The following is a 23749-nucleotide window of genomic DNA, read 5'->3' on the forward strand; positions in this document are numbered from 1 at the left end:
TTCTCCTTCTTCAAAAAGGATCAAAATAACCCAAAACATTGAAGATAGAAGACGCTTACATAGTAACAGTTCTAAAGTGCCGACATTAAGACACATCTAAGCAATGTCTCCTGAGATTTCCCCAAGAGCAGGATAGAGCAGCCATGTAGAGGGTCACAGCAGGCACCAGGCATGGCAATCAGTATGGACAGACACGGGGGTGGGAGGGCAGGTCTGGATGATGGGGAAGTAGCAGTCTTGAACATTCTGCTCAGAGAAGACTATGTGGGTAAACCAAGCATTGTCACCATTAGTGTATGACATCTGAAAGACACAGATCTGGGAACAATGGTGTGAATCCTGGCTTCTCCCCTTCGTGCATATATGACTATGTAGAAATTATGCAACTTCACTGGTCTCAGTTTTCTCATTTGTAAGAAGAGGACCACTAACAATTCCTACTGTGTTAGAGGTTGTACTGAAAAAGTCAATATAAGGAAATCATCAGAGTGATACCAGTACACAGAAAGTGCAGTGCAAATACTTTCAATTATCAGGATTTTCCATTTATTGTCATGTTTGCTTAAAAACCATAGGTAAGAATCAATGAAGATATATATATTTTAAAAACTTTATTAGAGTGCTAAATAGTAGGACATTTTTATGATTTGTATTTAGGGATATGATTTGAGTTAAATTCTATTAAGATGTGAAGTTAATGGCTGTGATAATTTGGGGGAGCATTTAGCTAGTGTCTCAACACCAATTGTTACATGGTTAATTATTGATCGATACATTGGAAGCACTGACATTTGAACTCAAGGCTTGAGTCCACATGGCTCATTGGCTCAGGTGTTGCTCTACTACTTGAGCTATAACTCCAGCCTAGCTTATTCTAATTATTCTAGTGGAATTTTCTTTCTTGGTTGGTCTCAGACTGTGATCCTCTGGATCTCAATATCTTGAAACAGCTTATTATCAGCATGAGCTACTGGTTCTCAGTTATGAATGTCATGCTTATTCTATTGACCTGAATTTTTAAAATATCAACTGCATGGCTCTAATTCCCTCCATGTTCTCTATTCCATTTTACTGATGTGTGTACTTGTTCTTTTTGTGTCCTACTAGAGTAATTATAGGAACTGAGGTGTGTGAACCCTTCAAACTTATTGTTCTGCAGTATTGTGTTGTCTATTCTGGGACTTTTGCTTTTCTACCTAATCACTAGAACTCATTTATTGGTATTCATAAAATATTTTTTCTGAGATTTTGATTGAGATTTCATTGAATCTATAGATCAAATTGGGCAGAACTGATATCTCAACATTATTAAGTTTTCTAATGTATGAACACAGAAAGTCTCTGTATTTAGGTATTTGATTTTTTTCATCAGATGTAGGATTTTCTTGCAAACAGACCTGTTTTTGTTAGATTTATATTTATTTGTAATCTTCTGTTTTGGGGTTCTTCTGAAAAGTCCAACTTCCAATTGTTCATTACTGTCATTCACTGCAGTGTGTGTGTGTGTGTGTGTGTGTGTGTGTGTGTGTGTGTGTGTGTGTGTGTGTCCTGGAGCTTGAACCTAAGGCTTAAGTGCAATCTTTGAGCTTCTTTCCATCAACAATAATACTCTATCACTTGAACCACAGTTCCACCTTCGGCTTTTTTGTGATTAGATGTAAGAGTTTCATGGTGCTTCTGCTCGGACTGGCTTCAAACTGCACACCTCAGATCTCTGTCTCCTGAGAAGCTAGGATTACAGGGCGAGTCACCAGTGCCCAGCAGTAGACTTTTGTGTCTTAACTTTGTACTCTTGACTGCATACGTCCTCTCATAGAATTCGAAGTCACTATGAAAGGTTCCTCTACCAAATCCAAGCCATCTCAGAAGGGTCATATTTATTACAAGTGATTATTTTGGATATTCTATTTCAGTTATTAGACTTTGCTCTTCCTATGTCTAAATTGAGGGGGAAAATCACTCCAACAGCAATATTTTATACTTGAAATAAATACTCTTTAATATCCAGTCATTAAAAGTGCATTAGTCTCTTTTCAAAGGGTTCCTCGAGTGCAGAATAATAAAAATTTTAAGAGGCAGTTCAGTCTGGCAAAGATCCTAGAGTCTGGAAATTCAAGCAAAAGTCATCTATCTCTCCTCTTCCTCTAACTGCCTCCTAAAAAGAAAAATAAAGGGAGGGGGGAAGAAAGCAGTTCCTAGAGGAACTTCTTTTATTTGAATCATGAGTAATTTTAGCTTTGACTTAGCAACAACAACAAAAAAAATCCTGCTCTCAAATTACAGACAAACCCAAACTTCATAAAACAAGATTATGCATCTCAATTAATTCAGTGCTACCCAAGCCTTTCTGAGCCTGCTTCTACAATGGGAGAGATAATACCTATGAATATGAAATACTAGCTTCATTCCCTAATATCAGCACTACATGAGCTTGCAAATAGAAAAAAAAAATTCTGCATCCATGTACTTCTTTGCTCCCAGAACTAATGTAAGAGTATAAAGCCCTAACTATGGTTTGGTGAGAGATCTTCATCTCTCATTTTCTTTATTACTGATGTTATATCTTCTTTCTACATCATCAGTGATGATTAGCATACCTGTAAGGTTTATTGCTTCATTGTTTCTGAGATTAAAATGACAAAAATAAGCAGCTAAGAGACGGAGATAGCTATCCAATTGTCAACAAGTATAAAGTTAGACGCACTGCTATTTTCTCTCTGCAGCAAGAAAAATATCTAACATTCATCAGCAAATGGCTGCCTATCTTTTAAGTGAATACGGTGAGGCAGTGAGAGGTGAAGTAAGCTGTGCTCAATGACAAGAATCTCAGGAAACAACTAGAACCAAAATCTGGCTCTTAAGTTTACAGCCTTGCTACTATCCCTAGAACTGTGCTTCCGAAAGAATTTCTGGGGATTTCTATAGAAATGGAAGTTCTGCCTGCTCACTGAGGGCACTAAGAAATGTATCACAAGTGCAGGTACACACAAATAAATGTATGTCTTCACTTTTCCTAGTGAAAATTATATTTAAGACTCAATATAATCAAGATACATGGGTTTTAGATATGTATATTTTATAGTTCACTTCCCAAATACATATTTCTATTTGCTCTTTCAGTGTGGGAAGCAGAGGGAATGATGCATTCCTGCTCTCAGAAATGAACCCAAGCACACTCCAGTGACTCATGTCTAGATACTCGGGAGGTTGAGATCTGAGGATTGCAATTCGAAGCCAGGCTACTCAGGCAAAGCTGTAAGTGGTGCTGTGGCTCAAGTGGTAAAGCACTAACTTTAAGCATAAAGAGGTTCAGGGACTGCACCCAGGCCCAGAGTTCAAGCCCCAGGACCGGCTTAAAAAAAAAAAAAGAATGCAAAGCATCTTCTCTGCCACTGTAAGTAATCTTTAAGTACCATGATTCAGCAAGAGTAATTTAGGAATGGAATAATTTCTGGGCTTTAATCAGTCAGCCATTCCATAAATATTTATCAAGAGCCCTATTATGCCAGACACTGGTGAAGAGAGACAAAGGATGGTTTCTCCACTCAAGAAATCTAAATTAGAATTGAGAAGACAAACAGTAAACAAACTATTACACTGGGACACACACTATGGGTTAGTACAGAAACATAAAGACGAAGCATTTGGCAGAGAATGGGAATGAGACATAGCACCAGCAAAGGCTTCCAGTTTAGAATCTAGCCAGGTGTGTCTGGCACATACTTGGAAGCAGGTGACTAGTTATGAGTTCAGAAAAAACGTAGGGCTATGAACAACTTCGATATGAGGTGTAAGCTGGATCTGGATCTTATAGACCATCATCTACTGTGTACAAAACCAAGATTCATGTTTTATCCAGAGGCATAGAGATATCACTGTGGAGACATATGATCTGATAAAGACTTTAGGTAGATCATGTTACAATGGAGAACAGTTTGAAATGGAGAGCACGGGAACATAGAGGCTGCTACTAACAGTCACGTGTGTAGGTCTTAGCTAAGTGAATAACAGGTAAAGGTAGAGACAAGGACAGATAAAGGTGTACAATAAATGACTCAAATGTGTAGACAATCTGGAATGTTGTACAATAAAGGAGTATCACCCAGTATTCTACCTGAAGCACCTGTAATCCCTGCACCAGAAGATGGGACTTCAGTGAAAATGAAAACAAAGACTACACTGTTAGTTCTAAATTATTTTCCTTAATCTTATATATATATTTTTTTGCCAGTCCTGGGCTTGAGCTCAGGGCCTGAGCACTGTCCTTGGACTTTCTCAAGATTAGAGCTCTACCACTTGAGCCTCAGCACCACTTCTGGCTTTTTTCTATGTATGTGGTACCGAGGAATCGAACCCGGGTCTTCGTGCATGCTAGGCAAGCACTTTAACCACTAGGCCAAACTCCCGGCCTATTTTCCTTAATCTTATTCAGACTTTAGTTGCTTTCTTTCTAAGGTGCCTATTAGTACAATACCACTAAATAAGACTCTACTATCTACAATGATAGTGATAAAATATACAGGTTATTTAAAAATAACACCCAAGCAATGGCCCATAATAAAGTAATACAAAAGGGAATTCACGTGCTCAAGAAGAAGAATTAAGGAAATAAATCTCTGAATAAGAGAACATGTTTCTTCAGGTGTAATTATAAGACATGGCCAAAATGAGCAGGACTTCTCCCTCAGTGGATCAACAGCCAAAAATCATTTTAAAAGGAAATAGCACTATGAGTCCATGATGCTTCTCTCTGTCCCCAAAGAGAACACTCAGATTTATCATTATAAGCACTGAAAAGACATGAATACTAATTAGAACTTAAGAATTTATCTGGATTTGTAAGTACAGAGGTAAAACAGTGATTCCCAAATTCAAACTCCCTTAGATAACAGAAATTAATGAAGAAGACTTAATGTAATGTAAGAGGGAATACTTACAAATATGACAATTAAGAAGTTTTGCTCCTGTGAGTGCTTTTATATTATTTTATTTTATTTTCTGCCAGTCCTGGGGCTTGAACTCAGGGCCTGAGCACTGTTCTTGGGCATACTCAAGGCTATGACTCTACCACTTGAGCCATAGCACCACTTCTGGCTTTTTCTATGTATGCAGTACAGAGGAATTGAACCCAGGGCTTTATGCATGCTAGTAAAGCACCCATGAGTGTTTTTAAAACATAGTTACAAGTTGGGTGCTGATGGCTCATGCCTGTTATCCTAGCTACTCAGGTAGCTGAGATCTGAGGATCGAGGTTCAAAGCCAGCCCAGCCATGAAAGTCCATGAAGCTCTTATCTCTAATTAACCACCACAAAAACCACAAGTGGCACTATGGCTCTGCTGAAGAGCTCAGGGACAGCATCCAGGCCCAGAGTTCAAGCCCCACAACTGACAGGGGAAAAAAAACAACAGCTACAAAGTCTTAATACTCAGCTCATCAAGAATCAATGACCTTATATCTTGGTGGACTTGTGTCTGCCTCTGCCAATATAGCAATCAACAGAGGCATAGTATGACTTCTGAAGTTAGGACCTAAAAAGCCAGGTGGCTTTTTTTCTTGTTTTACTGGAACATTCGTTCTTGGACCACTAAGCCACCATGTGGGAACTATGAGTACCCTAAGTTTTTCTATTTCCTTACAAATGGGGCAATGTTGTTCTTTCTGACAGCAGCATAGAATTCCATTGTGTATAAATACCACATCTTGTTGATCCAATCATCAACTGAGGGACATCTGTGTTGGTTCCATATCTTTGCTGTGGTAAATAGTGCTTTAGTTCTCAATTCCCATTGGATTTTCTAGTCCATCATTTAACTACTGAAGGCCATAGTGATGATTACAGAAGTAAGAAGCCATTTAAGTTTGAGTGACAAATAGTAGTTCATGTGACATGCCTGGGAACCTATGACCCATAAAACAGGAACTCAGACATGCAATTAAAGGTAAGCACTGTGCCTAATGCATACGAGTAGCTCAATGTACAAAGAAATGAGTGTATAAATAGACTTCTTCAGCAGAGGATTGATAGAGTCTTCCCATGTACTGCATTCTAGCATCTTAACAAAGATAAAATCACAGCCTCATTTAATTAGTAAACTAATATACCTTGTTAAATCTCAGGAACAGAAATGAGATATTTTCCCAACTTTCTGTAATCAGTGGATGCCTAGCATTACTGCTAGTTCATTGCAGTCCAATATATATTAAAATCTCTTTTCAAAGTAACAGTATTAAGCAACTTTAAAAAAAGCCATTCTCATTTGAACTATTAATGGAAAATTTTGTTCCAAGTCAATGATTAGTTCTAAAGGTTGGGGGATAGGGTTATATCTTGTCCTTTTCCTATATATCAGGCAGGCCTAAATTAATCTTGGTGGTGCAAAACTTTTATGTTTGTTTCATATTTCTTTATAAAGAGCACAGGGAATAATCCACAGAAGTTTCTTCAAAATAGTCTCAATGTAACAAATTAGCATTCTATTTAGTGTTTGTGAAATCACTGTACCATAGCATCCATAGTGAATTGTAAAGATTTGGATACGTACTCTACAAAAAGATTAAATCCGCAACAATTCTCAGGTCTGGTCAGCAGGTCCTTGGAGCAGGATAGCTTAGTATGGCCAGACTTTTGAAACCACAACCTAATCTTTGCTCTGCATTCTGACTACTCTAGTTAAACTGTTCCCAGTCTGTTTACACAAGGAAATCATTGAGAAAGTTACCCTTCTCCCATCTTCAGGAGTTTTGAGGTTTGATATGGAGTCCTGAGGAAAACTGGGGAAAGAAAGTACTTTTAAGTGCATGCTTAGGAAGATGATGTGTCACTGATTTATACACTAAGGGGAAATATCCCAAAGCAAAGAAGCAAAACTTCCAATTCTCCTGATGATATAACCTTTGTTCCATCCATGTGCTGGATAGGTCTGGGAGGAAGCCTATGAAATCTCTCTCTCTCTCTCCCTCCCTCCGTCCCTCTCCCTCCCTCCGTGTGTCTCTCTCTCTCTCTCTCTCTCTCTCTCTCTCTCTCTCTCTCTCTCTCTCTCTCTCTCTCTCTCTCTCTCTCTCTCTCTCTCTCTCCTCAGCCCCCCTCCATCAAGACTTCATTTGATACCCTGGTAAGTGTTTACAATGTAACAAATCAAATTTCCCAAGATCTGCTCTCTGCTCACCAAACTAGGCATTTCTTGATGCACACGAGGCCACCATTCCAAGAGCTATGACTGCAGGGAGTAAAGGATCCTGTGTTGTAACATACAAAACTGCTTCAAAACATCCTGCCACAGTGATTTTCCTTGAGTTTCAAAAACCAATGTTGGCTTGGCATATGCTTGTATAGATGGGTATGGGTGGTCAAGGAGATAGCTCTATAAGTTCACTCTATAGATGGAACTAACTAGAAATAACAATTTAGCTTAGTTCCCTGTGGGCTAATAGAAGTTTATATCCTGAATAGTATAAAAAGCTAGCTCCAGGGCTGGGAGTTTAGCCTAGTGGTAGAGTGCTTGCCTAGCATGCACGAAGACCTGGGTTGGATTCCTTGGTACCACATACATAGAAAAAAAGCCAGAAATGGTGCTGAGGCTCAAGTGGTGGAGCTCTAGCCTTGAGAAATCCCAAGGACAGTGTTCAGGCCCTGAGTTCAAGCCCAGGACCGGCAAAAAAAAAGCTACTTCCTATTTGTAAAGGGATATATATACCTATAAGACCTTAGAATTGAAAACAGATGAAGAAACCTAAAACTCAAACTCCGTATTTTTTAATAGTTAGAAAAGGTCCTGTTTATCTAATTAAATCATTAAAGCAAGTTCTACACAAGTAGTCCCATAGTGCATAGAGGAAAAAAGAGTGAGATGAAAGCATTTTTAACTTAAGAAAAACGCTAAGCATTAGATGATTCAAATGTAAATATCAAGTTTCTTAAGAAAAGTTTTTTATACCCTCTAAAATCATTAAATATCAATCTATATGCTTGCCTGAAGAGGTTAGCAAGATAGAGGTTAGCAAACAGGTTCTTTCTAAAAATAAAGTTATTTTGTTTCCTCTCGAGAAGATATCACAAAAGAACATGGTGGACATCAAGGTAAAGAAACTGAAGGTGAAGGTTTTCAGAGTTAACAAGGATTTAAATGTCTGTCATGAAAGAGACAAGCCCCATGGCTCTAAGTTAAATTGCTTGTATGTTTTAATGAGTCTGTTAGGCACAAACCATCAGTGACAGTAGACACTGAGATACTACCCAGTTTTTTGGACCTGTAAATGGATGGTCCCAAACTAGGACCAAACAAGGACCATCTTTTTACTGGTCCAGAAAATTGATAGGCATATCCAAAATGACTACCTCTTTGGGAGCCAATGAGTGAGACCAAGGTTTCATAAACTTTAAAAAGTTACCTTTTCTCAAACAAGACATAAAGAAGAAAAGGAAGCTATAAACTAGTTTAAAATACAGAGATATTCTAGATGAAAGGCACCTGTAGTAAGTGGGAGGGTGGTGGCTGAGTTGCCTCCTCCTTTATAAACAACCCCACTGCCCCAAAGAATTTTCACAAAAAGTTCTAGACTACAATGGAGCATTGTGTGAAAACCATATGAGAGTGCAGAACACAACAAACTAGTCTGAGATAAATATACTAAAATGGAAAAAAATGTAAAGGAATAAAATTTAAAAGCTAAATTAACTTTACTATACCAACCAAAGATTATTTTTCTACATTCATTGTACTAAGAGAATTAGCTAGTTAGGTTTCACTTAGCAATATTGTTGCTCTTCTGGGCATGCAGGCCATGCTTTTCCCCAAAACTGCAATGTCTTTGGCATAAGATGAGTTCCCTTAACTCATGACTCCCTTCCTGTAAACTCCTCCAACCAACTCAGTATAACATTTTCTTGGAAAATAATATTGGGAAAAAATGGGAGAGGATTAAATGGTATAAGTCCGAATGCATGAAGCCCTCAAGTACTGACATAAAATCCAGAACGCTTAAAAAATAGAAAAAAACTATTTTAAACTGAGTTATAAAACCTCTACAGAGATTACTTTTAATGCTAAGCAATCAAGTTTTCTGATCCACTTACTTTCATCACAAAATCTAAAGGCTAGAGAAAATTTTATATGACCGGCTATGTGAGAAATTAATATTGCTATTAAGAAATACTCTGGATGTCATTTAATACCCTATGTAACCTGATCTCAGCCAACTGTCCAAAATAATCTGCTACAGACTAACAAAGACCTTAGCACTTACTAAATCTCTTCACTGTTCCTTCACAATTTGCTCATTTTCTCCTCCACTCTTTCTTTCTGACATTCTCCTTAAATCTAATCACTGCTCAGGAGCAGTGCTTACAAGCTTAAGAAGCACCCTGCTATGCGGCCTGTGCTCTCTCCCTAGCCCCCAAAACACAACACCGATGCTTATCCTATCTGCTACTTAATTGTACGTCTTCATTATAGCTCACTTCTTCCCGTGACATGCCGGATCTTTAGCCTACCTGACACAGTATCTGTCAGCATGTGCAGCCACACAAAGCCAAACATTTGAGGAATAAGAGTGTGTGTTTATACTCAATCTCTCTTCTGCATATGGAACAGTGCAGAAATTTATACAAAGCGAATTAAATCTGAACAGCTTTTGGTTTCCTTACTATATCCACACTCATGAGTCATCCAGCAACTTAAGCTTTCCCGTATTGTCATTTATGTTGTTGTACTATGTTGTTTATCTCAGGACCCTGTCAGATAGCCTTTATTTGCTGTAATAAATCCCTCTTATCTCTGGTTTCATTCAGAATGCCTGGTTAGCTAATACAAAGATGTATGATAAAATTATTACAGATTTTATTCTCCCATTCCCCCCTCAGTTTCACTGTGGAATCTTACTCGGAACTAGCTCAACTGTCATTTGAATGTTAAAGTACAAGAAAGAGAATGTCTTCCCTTTTGCCAAAGAATTCATGAGAGGATCATCAAAATCTTGCATTAGGTTTAAATATGATTGTTCCCTACTCAAACTCAGTGATGCTTGGTCCTCTGTGTACTGTTATTGAGTGGTGGTAGAGTCTTTAAGAGGGATTGTCTTTCTTGTGAGGTAGAATTAGTTCTTATGAGTGGATTAACTATGGAGAGTGGGCTGTTTTTAGAAGCCTGCCATCTTGCCCTCACCGAAGTCAAACAGATGCCTAAGCTACATTCTTGGATCTGTAAAATCATGAGTTAAACAAATTTCCCATTCTCCTGTGTTCTCTTATAGCAACAAAAACCATGACACTGAGTTAAGTGAACATAATAAAAGCACAAAAAGAAAGTGATATTACTGCCTTGCCATTGGTTTACTCTCTCCCAAATTTGACTTACCTATATAATACAGAGATACAAGATATTATTCCACTAAACATCACAGGAAAACAGATAACAGATAAAACATATCCATTTCAAAATGGCTAAATATATTTGTTATTGCTATCAGAGACTGATCAAAGTAGAAGTAACCAAGTATCAGCAGACTTAAGAACTGTTCAAATGTCTCTTATTTCTTATCCGCCCATAATGTTTAGACTCATCACTTTGAGAGATTCAAGAGAAAGGCGTCCATTCTGACACTACTGAATGAATTTCTACAATACTAACAAATTTGCACTAGGCACAAGGAGGCAGACAAGATTGAGAACAGTTGTTTAAGCCGTGTCAAGCATGGTACACTCTCTACCTATGAACAAGCTTTCTCCTGGGAATGTGTTCACTGTCACGTTCTAGGAGAGCAAGCCTCGCAGTACAACCTTTGAAAGTTGGGTGCACAGAATTTCCATGAGAAAGAAAATTCCCCAGTCCAAGCTATTCACACCTCTAGGTCTAAGACTCTTTCTTCCTGTGCCGAAAAGAAGGGTACATACCTTGTAGCTCCTAGTTTACTCACCCAAACTCTGCCTGAGTAAAACTGAGTTAACACAGGGGTCACGTTTGCTTTTTAATGATACTAGGGTTTACACTAAGGGTTTTATGAGTGCTAAGCAGGTACTCAACCTTTTGAGCCATGTCTCTAGCCCTTTCATGACTGTTTATTCTGTGATAGGGTCTGGATTTACGTCTATGCCAACTTGGGCTGAAATCCTCCTGTTGTGCCTGTTGAGTCACTGCAATGACAGGCATGTACAACCAGGCCCAGCCATTTTGTTTCCCCTATAGTTTAGGATGACAGGTATATGCCATTTTTTTGTTTGTAATTTATTTATTTATTACAAATGGTTATATTTGGGATTATAACAACCCATAATAAATTGGCTAACGTCATTTTTCTTATTTAGAAAGAATGCAAATCATTGTTCTTGGAACATTCATGTTACACCAGAATTACAATAGTTAGATTTTTAAATTTTAGCATGAATCCATAAATTGGCAATCACTTTAAAAATGATTTCAACATTCTTTCGTTGTCTTAATTTCTCTAAATATTATTTTGTTTTGGTATCTTATATTGTATAAATATAAAACTTGCCTAAGGTTTTCCCAGTTTATGAATGAGATATTCTTTTTTTTTTTTTAGACAGAATCTCCCTTTTTGTTTGTTGGTTTGCTCAAGCTGGCCTTGAATCTCAATCTGATCTCCATCTCCCACACAGCTAGAATTATAGACATGAGGCACTACCTCCAGCTATACAATGTCTTCTATATTTAACCAATGTACAGTTTGTGGGAAACCTGAATTTTTACAATGGCTAAGATAAAAATTAAGGTCCAAACAATGTTCTGTGCTAGAAAGACACTTTAGATTACATTGTCAATTTCAAATCCTGAGTTGTAATTACTATTTTTAAAACCAGATTTATCAGTACAATATGATCAGCTGTTTATTTGAACAGACTTCCCTTTAATAATTGCATTTTTGTTTTTTAAGTGTTTAAGGTAACTTCATTTATGAAATTATATTACTGTCAATACCTAATGAAGTAAAAATCTGGCAATTTTCCCCCTCAGGTTTCCCTGTAAAAATCCAAATTCTAGGTTTACTGACTTAGAAAAATCTCTTTCCTACCCCCTTTCTTGGTAGAAAAATTATTTTGTCCCAGAAACTGATGATATAGTGAAGGTCACACAGAAAGAAAGTGGCAAAATCATTTCTGTATCTAAATGTCCAGTGAAGTAAGTGTGCCATCAAGTCCTGTGTGAAGTAGAATATGTTATACTGTTTGGGGGAATTTATTTTCATTCAGTAAAAAAAAAATTAAATAAATGACTTTAAAATATTTTAAAGCAACCTTTAAATAAATGACATTTTATTCGCAATTAAAAGGGAATTTAGCTGGAAGAAGCTTATAAAACTGTTTTCCATTGTTTTAAATCTAAGAGTAAAGCTTAAATGCCATATGCCAATTTAAGGATGGGTATCTCCATATTGCTTTAACATATGGAGTAAATTCTATCAAGATACTCATGGATATAAAAATAACTAGATACATTTTGTGAATAGGGATAATACCAGCATACTAGCACTGTCTTCTTTTTAAATCAATGACTGTTGTGCTAAATATGACTATTTAGACTCAGGCATAAATCTTTCCTTCAAGGAGGCTTAAGTGCTACACAAATAAGCCTTTCTGTGGGCATTTTTATACTGCAATAGACAAAAGCCAAAGAACTAAAAGATAAAATTCATATGGCATATAGTTTTAAGATAAGAAGTGCTGAAGAACTTATTGCAAGAGCTAAAGAGACACAGTGAAAATTAGCAACTTTTCAAGTATTTTTCTACAAATTCTGTAAAGCTTTATTCCAAACTATTTCTCATGAAAGTCACCTACTAGGGGAGCTATTCATGGCAAATTACCTGATTCTTAATGATTCTTCCTGGACTTCAGCTAATCTTAATTATAAGTGCACTTTCTTCATAAGTGTTCTCCTATGTAAAACAAGCCCATAAATCCAGTCAATTTCCCCCATAGCTCCATAAAAAGATGATTCTGGTGAGTTCCTACAACAATGAATGCCTATAAGACCATTAACAGAAGACACAGTTCAACAGATTCCTTTCAATGGTTTTATGTTCCCCTTTACAATTATCTTTGTCTTGATTGTCTTTGTCTACTCTTTTTCTTTTTTATTACAAGTTGACACTAACTTCACTTTCTTGTTAAATCACATCTAATCCATCATCTACAGATATGAATAATGACTCACCTTTAGGGGTCTTACTCTGCTTGGGTGGTAAATTTACTGTCTAGGGAAATGGGAGCGATGTTGAATTAATGACCATGGTAAATTTGGATTCTCAAGAGTGGCACAATAGACCAAGCTGCTAGGAACAAATATCTGCAACTCCAAAATTCTGACCTTTTAATGCTCTCAAAAGTAGATATAAATGCTACTTTACTTCTTCCTATAAGAACACAAAGCAGCAAAATAACTAGTCTAATTATTTGAAATAAGCTGAGTTATTTAAAACACACACACACACACACACACACACACACACACACACAACTCCTTGAAAGCAGTTAAAGGACTTCTAGGCTAAGAGTAGGAATAGTTTTTCTATGAAGAATGAATTATGCACTTGTCCATCTACCTGTGAATTGTATACATCTGGATGAGCCAGAGACCCCTGGGAAATAGACTAAGCTCATCTTCTAAATCACTTTGTTTTACTTCTTTTCAATTCTAAACCAAAGTCTACTCTAGTAATGATCATCTGTCACACGCTCTCATTGAACATTTCTAATTTTCTAAAATTTCTAAAAGGAAATGAATGGTTCTCTACTCCTCTAAAACAACCCCTTTCCCAAGTAGCCTTGAAGACTAGAAAAACATTCCTTCTTTATAAAACTGGTTCTATGCTCTGGAGTAGCCTGAGTCTTTCTATTCCTCTACCAATTGGAAACTAGCCTTGGTTGATACACTAAACTTCTCTTTCTTCATATATTTTTATTGTAATTTATAGAAGGGTTACATTATATTCACCAGATAGGAAGTGCATTACTTCACATACATTGATACCCTTTCTCATGTCTTGGTCCCCATTTCACTCCCCCCACCCCCATCCTTCATCTTGTTTTCCCCCCTTCCCTATTCAAATAACTAAATAAACATATATACAATATATCAGATAACAAGGTGAAATACTATAACAATATGAGATAATCAAGGGACAACAAAAGAGATTAGAGATAACATAGTACATTAAGTGTGCTCCTGTGACTCTGTGCCTGTCCCCTCCCACCTGGAGCAGAAGCTCCTGGATACTCCCTGAAAGTGAGGCATGTCTCAGGACACCATTGACTGACAGTCGCATTCGGGAAAGACCCAACAACTGCTGCTGGTATGACATGGTGGCCACCCCTCAATCTGTATTTTAGTGAGCACGTTTCCTAAAATAAAGTTAGATCTGCACCGAGAGTCTGGTCTCCAGAGTCTGTGTTCCTGGGATTATTTGTGGACTCTGTTGCCATTTTACCCCCCTTATAGATGTCTAAGAAGGACCCCAACTAAGGACAACAATCACTTATCAAATGGCTTTTGTTTCTGTATCCTGGAAGTCCTTTCATTTAGTGTCATACGATATGGCCTTATGTATCTAGGTTTTGCTCTATTGTAAATCTCTGCTAGAAGAGCCCAAGATTTCTACTGATTATTACAAATGAGAGAAACCATGGAGCCTAAGTTCCTTTGAGTCTGACTTACTTCACTTAATATGATTTTTTCTAAGTCTTTCCATTTCCTTACAAATGTTCTTTCTGATAGCAGCATAGAATTCCATTGTGTATATATACCACATCTTGTTGATCCACTTGTCAACTGAGGGACATTTGAGTTGGTTCCATATCTTTGCTATGTTAAATAGTGCTGCAATGAGTATCGTTGTGCTAGTGGATTTAGTATGTCCCTGTTTCTGGATGATTGGGTAAATGCCGAGTAGTGGATGTGGCCAGGAGGGATCACTACTACAATGCTGGTGGGAGTGCAAACTCATTCAACCACTATGGAAAGCAGTATGGCAGTTCCTCAAAAGACTAAACACAGACCCAGCAATTCCACACTAAACTTCTCTAGAAATCAATTTTCACACTCACAATATATAAGTGCTAAATACCTTATATATCTAATGTAAAATACTTTATAGGTCTAAGTTCCATGATTTTGTATCTTTATAAGCAAAACTATATTGTCCTAATTGCTTCTTATTCTTTGTAATTAAAATACTCTCAAATAAATAAGAAAACATAACTAAAAACACGAATAACCATGTATCAACTAATGATGGAGATGTGTTTGAAGAAAATAGTTAGGCGATATTGTCATTATGCAAACATTAGAATGTTTTTCTATAAACCTATATAGTTAAGCTATTGTTTAATATAACTAATGCTCAGGCGAGGAGTTTGGCCTAGTGGTAGAGTGCTTGCCTAGCATGCACAAAGATCCGGATTCTTTTCCTCAGTACCATATACATAGAGAAGCCACAAGTAGTACTGTGGTTCAAGAGGTATAACACCAGCCTTAAGGAAAGTCTAAGGACAGTGCTCAGGCCCTGAGTTCAGTCCCCAGAACTGGCAAAAAATAAAACAAAACTCTAATACTTTTGACTGCAACCATGGTCATCACATTATTGTGGAAAAAATGGTAAACATTTGAGTATATAAACATGGAAGATGTGCTTTCAAGATGTCAGACAACAGGAACTCTACAGCCCATCATAATCGTAAGGAACTACCCTATCTTACACATTTGTGAATCATCGCCTAGAACATCAGTTATAGAGTATATGACTGCATACACATACACACACACACACACACACACACACAACCAATAACTTTTTGCACTCATAAAAAATATCATGTGTTTAAAAGCAATTCATGCTTCTTAAATTTTTAATCAACTAGTAATACTGAATAGTTATAACTACATACAACCCAGATTAGGTATTTCTCTAAAAGTCAAAGAATCACCCAAGTTAGAATAAATATAAGGGGATCCTTATATTTCCATTCTAATCAAAACCAGAGGAAAAAAATATCTGAGTTTAATATAAAGATGACTAGACTTGACTAGAAAAGCAAACTCAGGAAGAAAAGAGACTGCCAGTATCTAACCATCAAATGTTAACGAAGATATACTATCCCTCAACCAAATAAGCAGGAAAAATGATGCTCACTGTCTCTCCATATATAATATGTGCCAGATTTTAAAGAGATTCAACTTTACATAGCCGATAATGAAACTGAAAGATTGGGGGTGTCATTCAATGTCTTTTAATTAACAGAATTTAATGATTTATTAAATGTAAACGGCAGTACACTATAGGATCTATGGATAGGGAAGAAAGAGAGAGGGAGAGAGGGAGGGGGGAGGTGGAAAGACAGGGGAGCAGAGAAGAAGAAAGGTAGGGAAAGAGCACACAAAATGCCAATATAGTTTTTGAGCAATTACCAATCCAACTTCTCTTCCTGTTTCATAGAAAAACCTACAGAAGACATAAATAAGGTTCTGAAAAATAAAAGGAATACAAACCAAAACAAGTAGATTCTATTTCATTTATCTTAATTGAATGCATGCTTAGCCTCAAAAGAGGGAAGGACAATAAATCCCAAAACTTCTATTCAATTTTGGGTAATAGAAGCTCCATCATACAGTATTATGTGAACACTTTAAATGAACAGCCACGTGTGCATAACCCTGTTATTATTTTTATTCTTAGGATGAACAAACCCGCATTGCCTTTCTAAGGACGATAATGCAACCTACTACTCCCTCTTCCATTTCCCTTTTTCTCAACACCACTTTTGCCTCTCTGCTGTTAAAGGATCCTCTGCCTTAGAAAGAGCAACAATTCTTTCTATTGGAAACACTTGAATGGCACTCTAAAGAGACAGTGATTTGTGTCAGGCGCTGCCGTAACTTGAACCTCACTCCTGCGGATTACAGACTCATAAATTAGCACTGAGATTTCATGTCTGTAATTCTCAAGTATCCCATGGTCTACTCTTGCTATTGAGTCTCAAGTTTCTTACTTCTCTTGAAAATAAATCAGCCCACTTTCTGAAAATAAAACTATTCTTACTGTTTTTCAGATCTAAATTAAAAATTAGTACTTTTTACAAATAAGCACAATGTTCACCATTGAATATGATGCATTAAAGTATCATTAAAGGCAACTTGGTTAGGCCTATGCCTAAGATGTAAATATTTGAATTCTTATACTACTACAGAAATACCACAATTTTCTGAAGTACAGTCAAAACACAGAAAATAAGTAAACGACACACTTTACTCAAAAAAGGAGTCCTCAAGGCCATTTATTGTTTTCTTAAACATCAGTATATACAATATGATGGGCCACTGGAAGCAGTAAAACAGAATGTAGAAATAAGAAAATGAGTCAGGCCTGCTGAGGACATAAAAACCTACTTCTAGGGCCGGGAGTTTGGCATAGTGGTAGAGTGCTTGCCTAGCATGCACAAAGACCCAGGGGTTCAATTCCTTGGTACCACATACATAGAAAAAGTCAAAAGTGGTGCTGTGGCTCAAGTGGTAGAGCTCTAGACTTGAGGAAGTCCAAGGACAGTGCTCAGGCCCTGAACTCAAGCCCAGGACTGGCAAAAAAAAAAAAAAAAACCTACTGCTAATTCCATGGTATTACTATTTCTTTTTGAAGGAGATATTGTGGGGAGAGAGCTATCCATCCAGGGCCATTTAGAGTAGACAGAGTTCTACCCTAAACAGCAGAAACAGAAATGGCTAAAACTGAGAAAGAAGCTTAACAGCCTAAAGTCATATACTTTAGCGAGAAAATTTCATTGCCATCAAACACACATTGGATTTGTGGTGCTACTCAAGTAAAATATGACTGATATTTAATATCTGAAACTTTTAGCAACATCTGTCTTTATACTTTAATTTCTGACCAGTGAAGCTTGACCAAGATGCCTACAGCAATACATCCAGAATAATATACAATGAGCAACTAGATGGTCCTACACATTTACAGTTGTACTTATAAATATGTACTTATAAATATGTGTTCATGTATTCCTATTCATTTGACATTTCTGAGAAGTTGTACCTGATGAAAGGCTAATTCACTGAAGTTTTTCACTTCCCCATGCTTTCTTTTAGATTATTTCAGTTAAAATGAAATGATAAATGCATCACTAACTCAATGATCACATTGTATCCTATCATAAATCCTGAAAAGTTTCAATGAGCCAGAACATAAAAACATTTAATTGATTTCAGTTAGTTAAAAGAACAGCATCATAATCAGTTGAAGGATATTTTTTAATTCATAGCAATTACTAGCTTAGATGACTGGATGCCAGATGCATTTGAGATTGAAAAACAATACAATGAATTCTAGTTTTAAACTAGGAGTGGCCAGGATTGGTGGTACACTCCTATAATCCAACCCTCAAGTGAGAGAGGCAGGAACACAGCATGCTCCTGACCAGCCTGGGCCCCATAGTGAGACTCACTCCAAACAACAAACAAACCAGAGACCCATGATAATTTTCACACACCTTACCCTGGAATGTTTGTCAGTATCTGAAGACACTTTTTTATCTGCTACTGGGTAGAACCCAAGGATGCAGCTCAACCTCCCTTAATATACAAAGAATTTCCTGTTCTCTTAGTTCAACTGTTGAAATACTCTCAACTGAAGGAAGAAACAGCCTGCTCTTGTTATCTCTGGGGATACTTTCACTAAACAAGAAAGAAAGCAGTTAAGAGTTTAAGAGGAACACAAATGACTTTTGCATTTCAACCAAGAAGGTCAAAGTGCTTCTTATGTAACACAACTGAATCATTTCCATATGTGAGCTCCCAACAGGAGGGTGATATGTTTGAAGAGAAAGTAGCACCTCACAAGTAGTACAATAGCCTGCCATACATTTTCCAGCTCCATTCCATCTGCTGCAATGCAGTCGTTCTGTTCTAGTTTCCACCTGTTTTCTGTTCATGTAAAAATATACAAAGACTGATCCAAATCATCCACAGCTCTACCAATCCCAAATAGAGCTCTAGAAATGCTCAGTAGATCTGCAATTCAGGATTAACCTCACAACTGGGTCTTATCTGTTTTTACACCAATGATTCCAACAAATTGTGTGGAATTTAAAAGTATGAAATGGCATGTCTTATTATCCTTATCAAAAATTAATTTGTAACAGCAGGGTAAATATGATGCCCAAATTTATATGCTGATGATCCAGAAACATCTCACTGTGCCACTTCATTTTCCAATTAATTACAGAAATAAAATGCAATGCAAGTGTACTGTAAATATTCTCTAGTGTGAATATCAGCTCTCACTAAGCTTGTTACATATGAATGAGAAAACTCGAAAGAGCAAAAAGAAATGGTTAATATGGTCATTTTATAATGTAGCTGGTATACCAAATTTGTAAATAAATTACATTGTTAACTTTCAAGAAAGGTTTCCCTAACCCACTAAGTTAACGGGCATCCAGGCAGTAATAAGCTATGGTGTAACATCTACCAACTTTACAGGTTACTTAACGTAAATCATTCTTTGAAAGTTTTACCTACAAACATTCAAGTTAAATCAAGCATTAGTTAACCTGAGGCTTCAGCCTCAATAAAAGCTTGAAAAGAATTTGTCAAAATTTAACATCATTTAATCATAAAAACATGCCAACAGATTAGGGACTAAACGATGATTCCATACCACAAACTACAAACCCAAAGCTAACCTCCTTCTCAATCATACGAGCATTCCTCTTAGATGCCCATGCTCAGCGGTACTTTTCAACATAGTACTGGAAATCCTTGCCTGGGGAATTAGGTCAGAGAAGGAAATAAAAGGCAACAGGAAAGGAAGAACTGAAATTGCCACTACTTGCTGATGACATGGAGAAACTCATCAAGTACCCACTAAAAGCAATTTGTCTCAATGAACAAATTTTATAAAGTTGCAGAATCAAAAGCAACATGTAAAAATTAATATTACTTCTGTGTAGTCATAGCAAACAAGAAAAAATTTAAAACCATCCCACTTACAATAGCAACAAAAAGTAGATATTAATTTAACCTAGGAGGTAAAGGACCTAAATACGTGGCACATATCTGTAATCACAGTTGCCAAAAGCGTAAGAAGGAGAATCACAATCCAAAATTGTTTGGGCAAAAATACAAGACCTTAGCTCATAAAAAAAAAAAAAAAAAAAGCCAAAGCTAAAAGAGGTGTGGGGTGGGTGTGACTGGAGTGATATAGGGTCTGTCTAGCAAGCCAGAGGTCATGAGGGCAAATCTCAGTGCAAACAAACAGAAAAAGGAAACTGCAAATACCCAATACAAAACACAAAAATCCACCTAACCACCAAAATGGTTTAAAAGTTAAATATAAGAATTATTACTGTATCCCACTTTGATATAGATGTTTACTTATTTATTTGAAATAGGAGGAGAAACGTGAGGGGTGGGGGTGGAGGGAAGGAAATGGGGACAAAAACATAAGAAGGGATATCAATGTGTGAGAAGTAATGCACCTTCTATCTCGCAAATATACCTGTAACCCCTCTATACACTGAAATAAAAATTATTTTTAAAAAAGGATGAAATTCTACAATTTCTAGAATTTCCCGTAGGAGTCAAGTTTCACATCACTGGCTTGGGCAGTAACATTTTGGCTATTACCCTGAAATCTTAGGCAACCAAAAGCCAAAAGAGAACAATGGGACTACACCAAACTAAAACAGCCTCTACAGCAAAGGAAATAACAAAGACAAGTGACATAACAGAAGGCTATATTTGCAACTCAAACAAACATTTGATAAGGGTTTATTGTCCATAATAAATAAGGTACTAAGAAAACTAACATTCCAATTTCAAAATGAGCAAAGGACATGAAGAGGAGGGGTCTTTCTCAATAGGCATGAAAATATTCTCAGCATCATTTATCATTAGGAAAATGTAAATTAAAGCTATAATAAGATATATTTCTACCTATTCAAATGGCTTTTATTTTAAAAGTAAGCTCATGTTTGCAGTTCCAACACTCAACAGGATCAGGACTTTGAGGCCAACCTAACTACTTTTTGAGATCTACACACACACCACACACACACACACTGCTCCTTGGCAAGAAATGCTGGAAAATATACGGAGAAAAGGGATATACTGTTAGCTGAAAATATATAATAGTCATTGTGGAAAAAGAAATCACCTAAAAATAGAATTACAATATGATCTCCTAATTCTACTTCTGGAAATATATCCAAAGGAACTGAAATCAATATGTAGAAGAAATATCTTCACTGCCATAGTAATAACAATAGCCAAGATATGGAATCAGCCTAAGTGTTTATCAATGGATTAATGAAGAAAATGTGTTTTATACTTGTATATGTGTGTATAGATATAATTAAATAGTATTCAGTCATAAAAAAGAAGGAAATTCTATTATGTGCGACAACGTAATAAAAGTGTTAAGTGAGAAAAGCCAAGCCTAGAAATACATATGTCACATGATCTCACTTCTGTGTGGACTCTCTATGTGGAATTTCACTTCTGTGTGGAATAGAGTTGAGGATTACTACAGTTTTGAGACAGTAAGAAGGGAAAACAGGAAGAACTGTTCATCAAAGGGAATGAAGTTATAGGCACAAAAAAAAGATTTTCCAAAAGCCATATAATGAATGATTGTTGTTCTTAATGTACTATGTTATCTCTCATCTCTTTTGCCATCCCTTGGTTATCTCATAATGTTACAATATTTCACCTTGTTATTTGATATATTTTATATGTGTTTAATTGGTTATTTGAAATTGGATAGGGAAGGGGGGAAATCAAGATAAGCGAGGGGAGAGTGGGAGGGAAATGGGGACCATGTCATGTTTGTGAAGTTATGCATCTTCTATCTGGTGAATATAATGTAACCCATAACCCTTCTATTAATCATAATAAAAAATTATTTAAAAAGGTTTTCAGTTCTGTTGTACAGCAGGGTATCTGTAGTTGATGATAATGTAATATGCAAAATAATTAAGAAAGTAAATTTCAAATGATTCACCATAAAAAATGATAGGTAAGTGAGATGATTGATAGATTATCTTGATTTAATCATAACATATTGAATACATAGATCAAGACATTGAAATCTATACAAAATAATTGGTTAGTAAAATAAGATCAATAAGACAAGTTCAAGTACCTCAGGCTTTTAATCTTATCTATTTGGAAGGCTGAGATTGAAAGGGCATGTTTCAAGGCCAGGCAGGCAGAAAAGTTCAAGAGACTTCATCTGCTTGGGGAAAAAGCTGGTGGTGGCAATGTGTTCCTAACATCCCATGGGATTACAAGAAATCTAAATAGGCAGACCACAGTCCACACAAGCTGGAAAACAGATTCTGTCTTACAATAACCAGCAGTGAAAAGCAAGGCTGTTGGTTTAACTCAGAAGTGTCACTCTTGCTTAGCAAATATGAAGCTCTGAGTTTAAACTCCAGTACTTCCAAAATAAATTAAAATAGTATGAATTTTCAAATAAAATGGAAACAAACTGGAGTCCTTTATGTAAAGGGAATAACTGTTTTGTAAGTGAACCACCTGCTCCTAAGTATTTTCTTTTTTGGTTCAGTTTAAGAAATGAAGTTTCCTTAAAATAGTATACATAGTTACTTCTTAAGCTCATTAAAAAGTAATCAAGAAATGGAAAAGTCATTAACTTTACCTTCCCATTAGCTGCCTGCCACCCCTGGGGACAAGCATCATGACTGATGACCTATTTCATAATAGTAACATAACCAAAATACCTTCAGTAGTGACTTCCATCTGTTTGGAGAACAAGAGAGCCAAGGCCACAGTAACCAGGGTATCTCTACTGGTCTTTTAGAATCAGAGATGCAAGTTCAGTCAACCCAGGAAAGGTAACAGCAAGGAGGTCTCAACCTAACAGGTGCACTGGCTTTTCCTTGCCACCTCCCAACTGGAAAAGGGAAAAAGCAGCAGCTTCCTATCTCCCCAACCTTTTCTGCTTCCTTTTGTGCTTAACAGAACACTGAAAGCCTTAGAAGCAAAGCTTCCAGAGTCAATTTTCAGCACTATGAGAAAAGGATTAGGATGAAATGGCGTCCAACAGGTAAATCCCCAAGTACAATATTGAAAATTTACCCTTTGTGTCACTGCTAAAATTGGCAGCCTCCTCCATCACAGCTCAGAGCTGATTTCACAGAGATGCTAGAGCAGCCTTCAAGCAGAGGGGAAACCCTCAGGTAATGTGAATGAAAAGTGAATAAAAAAATGCCACAGTTGCTAAAACTAATCTTTTGAGTTCCAAGCCAACCACAGGAAACATAAAAGAACTGTAGTGGGGAGGGCACCTTTTGTTCTATTTAGGAAATGATTTAAGTTCAAAATGGTTTCAGAACCAAGAGGCAGAACATTAAGCCTCTTCTAAAAGGCTTTTAAAAAGCTCAGCAATGCATGAATCTCAAGCTTTGAAAACTAAAGGAGTCTTCACACACACATCTGTACATTACCATAGAGTGACCTGAAGTGACCCAGAGAACTGTCTCCTAAGAGATATAAGAACATCCTATTCCAACAGGGAGTGTTAGTGAGCACTGAGCAAGGAAATGAATTATTTGTAAAACAAAAGTCACCCACTCCTGCTACTGAGTCCAGCACAAGAGAGAACAGACTCAAGAAAAAGGTGCATTTACATGCTGTCATGCAAACTGACATCAAGCCTACTTAGACACAAGGTATTTCTTCAAAGAAGAAATAGCCAACATATATTTC

General features: G+C 36.8%; 1 protein-coding gene across 6 annotated transcripts in view; it reads right to left on the reverse strand.

Moving 5' to 3' along the window:
• The window catches only part of Ccdc85a (coiled-coil domain containing 85A), a 179762-nt gene that overhangs the window by 147021 nt on the left and 8992 nt on the right, over positions 1-23749 (reverse strand). The gene's annotated exons all lie outside the window — the stretch shown is intronic.

Source organism: Megascapheus bottae, chromosome 7 (assembly GCF_031878675.1).
Source record: "Megascapheus bottae isolate mThoBot1 chromosome 7, mThoBot2.hap1, whole genome shotgun sequence".
NCBI classification, from domain to species: Eukaryota; Metazoa; Chordata; class Mammalia; order Rodentia; family Geomyidae; genus Megascapheus; species Megascapheus bottae.